Below are 5,000 nucleotides of genomic sequence, written 5' to 3' on the forward strand. Positions count from 1 at the left end.
ATATATATAGATATACATATAAATAAATATATATATATAAACATATATATGTATGTATATATATATATATATATATATATATATATATATATATATATATATATATATCATCATCATCATCATCACCATCAGCCGTTCGTAGTCCACTGCAGAACAAAGGCCTCAGGCATTTCCTTCCACTTACGTCTGTGTATGTTCTTTCTATAGCAGCTCACACCCGCAAACTTTCTCAATTCGTCAATCCATCGTCTTCTCTAACTTCCCCTGCTTCTTTTGCATTTTCTGGTTACCCATTCTGTTATTCTTAATGTTCATCTATTATCCATCATATCCATTTCTTTTTCTTACATGTTAGAATATTCTCTACTTTAGTTTACTTTCGTATACATTTTGCTCCTTTCCTGTCTCTTAGTGTTATTCCTATCATTATTCTGTCTGTAGCTCTCTGAGTTGTAATTAGCTTATATTCTAAGGCTTTAGTAAGCTCCAGGTTTCTGATGAATAAGTCAAAACTGGCACATCTGACTAAATACACTTCTTACATAAAGGGCATTTTACTTTTCATCATATCCTTTTGGTTTCTAAAGGCTCTCCATCCCATGCCTAAACTTCTTTTAATTTCTGGCTCGTGTCATGAGGAAACACGTATATTGATTAACAATCTTTTGAGGTTCGTCTATAACTCCCATAACTCTGCATTTTCATTGAACATTATCTTAGTTTTACTCATATTCATTTTCAGTCCTACTTTTCCGATTTCTCTATTCAAATCTTCTCTAGAGGTTCGTCCATAACTCCTATTTGTTGTCTCTGCATTTTAATTGAACATTATCTTAGTTTTACTCATATTCATTTGCAGTCCTACTTTTCTGCTTTCTCTATTCAAATCTTCTCTCATCTTTTGTAATTCCTCCCATGTTTCACTAAATACAACTATGTCATCGACAATTCTTATGTTGTTACGGTATTCCCCGTTAATATCAATTCCTACTTTTTCCTTACCAAATTTTACAAACTTTTTATAGGCCCGCTGTGATTTAATTTTCCATAAATATACCCAGAATTCAAAATCCATAATTAAACAAATATACACCATGTCTTTTGTGACATCGATATCAAATACAATAACCGAAATAAGCAATAAACTTCAATAACTACATTTACTGATCTATCTTTTGTCAATGGATAATCAAAAATGTCTAAAATTGCTCAAGATCAAATATCTAATCAGTCCCACGAAGGGGTTATATTAGATCTAAAACTTTGCCTTTGGGAATAAAATGGTCCTAGGGTACCTATACACACCAGAAGGCATTTCAATTGTGTTTGTACCAATGCGAAACGGAAAAATCTGTATTCTTTTTTTAGCTGACGGTAAATATCAACAGCCGAGAACCTATAAGCTCATGACTCGTTGCTGATTGGCCTGTAAGTTCAGTGGGTAGTACACAGCATGAGCTTCGGCCAATCACGATTATCTTCCCTGATATCAGTTAGGGATATTTATCCTAAACTAGAAAGTAATAAAAAACTAGATAAATGTATGAAGTTTGAAGCAATATGTTGGTCAAACATTTAAATACCTATTGGTTGGATTGACATCCCAGTTGTCTAAAAACTAAAATTGGAAAAAAACACAATAACGATGAAGTGGAGGAAGAATTGTCAATATTCTCTGTTATGGACATATCTGGCAACTTCTCTTAATAAGGATGAGCCAAAGCTACAGCATCCGTACATACGCCGACTAATTTCACAGCTCCGAAGTCGGCAAAACATGCCAGGCACCACTCAAATTAATCAAAACATGGTGATGGCACCAGTGGCATTCCATCATCCGTGGGGCAATAACACAAAAAGCTAAAACTTTGGAGTTACCCGTCAAACTGTCGTTTCCCCGCCCCATCTGCCTTTCCATTTGGGCTAAATGCCTTTGTCGCTATTCATTCCGTGTGAAAATAATTTCGGGAATCATTTACTTTGGCAAAGGGTTGCTGTGGCCTGATTGGTAACGTCTCTGCCTGGTGTTTGCCAGTCGGGGGTTCGAGTCCCGCTCAGACTCGTTAGTGCCGTAAGTGTCTGCAACCTTACCATCCTTGTGAGCTATGGTTTGGAGGGAGTCTATAGGTCTATCTGCTGAGTCATCAGCAGCCACTGCCTGGCCCTCCCTGGTCCTAGCTTGGGTGGAGAGGAGGCTTGGGCGTTGATCATATATGGTCAGTCTCTAGGGCATTGTTCTGAATGCTAGGGCAATGTCACTGTCCCTTGCCTCTGCCATTCATGAGCGACCTTTAAAACCTTTAAACCTTTAAAGGAAAAATGAACGGATGGTTATCAATACATTAAGCATGGATTAAATATATTTGCTTTGTCCAAATATATGTACATTTAAAGGTTTAAAGACCGCTCATGAATGGCAGAGACAAGGGACAGTGACATTGCCCAAGTAAGCAGAGCAATACCTTAAATATTGACCATATATACATATGATCAGCGCCTAAGACCCCCTCTCCACCCAAGCTAGGACCAGGCAACGGCTGTTGATGACTCAGTAGATAAGACCTATAGGCTTCCCCAAGCCTTCATCCTTAGCTCACAAGGATGGTGAAGTTGCAGTGACCAATGGAACTAACGAGTTTTGAACGGGAACCATGTAGGGATGTTACCACTTAAACCATCACAATACAGCATAAAGGTATTTACCTTAGAAGAGGTGGCTCCAGTATAAATTTATACACAGCAGTCACTGTCACATTCAATCTTTAATTGTTGGACCAGGGAGGGATCCTCAGAGCCGAATATGTATACATATATACTTGTAATAGTTTTCTGAGTGGAGATACATTAATGTGGCGAATGGGTTTGTGTATTGCCATGACCAGCAAAGCTACACTAGTCAGGGTCACCAGTACTAGGTTGGTTTGCTATGAGTGACCAGACTAGTCTCCCACCATCATCAATCCGCAGTGGCCAGCATGGTGATGAAAACTGGCCAAACCCCAGACATGAATAAGGACATGACTGAGGCCTTTGTCCAGGGGTGAACTAAAAAGACTGCGTTTGTGGTTGTTATTTGTTATATTTGTAATAAAATATCTTCTCTAATCATACTCTAATGGTGGAATCACACTAGCAATTTCTTTACCGATGATAGCGAGCGAAAGTGTTGTAGCATCACAGTACGATATCACAGTTCGAGGAGCAAATGGGAAAAAGTTAAACGAAACCGATGGGGTGATATCATCATGGCGCCCAGAAATTTTCTAACTGTTGCAGTAATATGTATCATCGGTATATTACGTGATTTGAAGAATTCTGCAACTACCATAGGGTGAACAAAGAATTTTTGTATTATTTCTTTAGGCTTGTTGGACCCAAGATTGCCAACCAAGAATACGTCCTACTTGCAGCCACCATCTTGTTTGTTTACATCCGACGTCATGCAGCCGCCATCTTGCTTGTTTACATCTGACGTCATGTCTGTGGTTTATGCGAGCTGCTTCCCGTCCAATCGGGAAGCCAATATCTGCTAATATCTCGAGCAACAACAGCTCGTGCTTTCCATTTTGGGCAGCAACTGGCGAAAACAGCATAGTGTGATTCCACCTTAACATATAAAAGCTTAGGTATTTGTACCAGCCACCCATTGAGATATAGCTGATAGAGAGTTATTGGCTCCTTTGAATGGCCACATATCATTACAGTGGACCCCTCTCTGGTTCCGGTTCATTTTCCTTTTGCCTACACATACACCGAATAGTCTGGCCTATTCCTTAGACATACTTCTCTTTCCTCTAAGATAAACTTGAAAATTCCTCTTCACATTGCTTGCTTACTATATTTTGATAGCTATATAAATTACTAGAGATAGATATTAATAGCAATAAGGTAGTAGGTTGACCAAAGAACCAGCCACCCGTTGATATTACTGCTAGAGAGTATTATATAATTTGTCAGACAATACTATATTAGATCCATCTCTCTGGTTACGGCTCATTTCATCTTTGCCGGCACATACACAGAATAGTCTGGCCTATTCTTTACCCATTCTCCTTTTCCCTCATACACTTGACAACACAGAAATTACCAAACAATTCTTCCTCTTTCAAGGGGGTTAATTACTACAATGTAATGGTTCACTGGCTCCTTTCCACTTGATTAAGGTAGAGGAGACTCTTCACTTATAGACAGCGGCTCTTCTAGGAGAAGGATATTCCAAAATCAAGCCATTGTTCACTAGTCTTGGGTAGTGCCATAACCTTTGTACCATGGTCTTTTACTGTCTTGGGTTGGAGTTTTCTAGCTTGAGGATATAACCAGGACCACTATGCTATCTGTTTCCTTATATCCTTTCCCCAAAGGGCTATTTTTCTGGTTGTAGCCCCAGGGCTTATAGCATCGTGTTTTTTTTTTTCAATTAGGGTTGTAGCTTAGCTATTATTAGTAATAAAAGTGAAACAACATTTGATAAAAAAAAAAAATGAAACAAAAGTCCATTAGAACCTTCCGTATTTCTTTCCGCCACTGGGCTATTTTCCTACTTGGAGAACTTGGGCTTATAGAATCATGTTGTTTTTTTTTCAACTAGGGTTGTAGCTTAGCTATTATTAGTAATAAAAATGAAACATCTGATAAAAAGAAAAATTCAAACAAAAGTCCATTAGAACCTTCCGTGTTTCTTTCCGCCACTGGGCTATTTTCCTAGTTGAAGAACTTGGCCTTATAGCATTTTGCTTGTCCAACTATAGTCCATTTCTTTTATCGAGGCAGATTTGCACCGACTCGCAGCGGTGCCCTTTTAGCTCGGAAAATTTTCCTGATCGCTGATTGGTTAAAATGATCTCGTCCAACCAATCAGCGATCAGGAAACTTTTCCCACCTAAAAGGACACCGCTGCGAGTCGGTGCAAACCTGCATCGCTAAAAGAAATTGACTATAGGGTTGCAGTTTAGCTAATAATAATGGAAATAATACAACGGAAAGAAACCACGCCACATCTC

At 38.7% G+C, this 5,000-nt stretch overlaps 1 protein-coding gene across 1 annotated transcript in view; it reads right to left on the bottom strand.

Annotated features, from left to right (window-relative positions):
* The window catches only part of LOC137628917 (potassium channel subfamily T member 2-like), a 671,513-nt gene that overhangs the window by 448,485 nt on the left and 218,028 nt on the right, over window positions 1-5,000 (bottom strand).

Source organism: Palaemon carinicauda, chromosome 36 (genome assembly GCF_036898095.1).
Source record: "Palaemon carinicauda isolate YSFRI2023 chromosome 36, ASM3689809v2, whole genome shotgun sequence".
Lineage (NCBI taxonomy): Eukaryota > Metazoa > Arthropoda > Malacostraca > Decapoda > Palaemonidae > Palaemon > Palaemon carinicauda.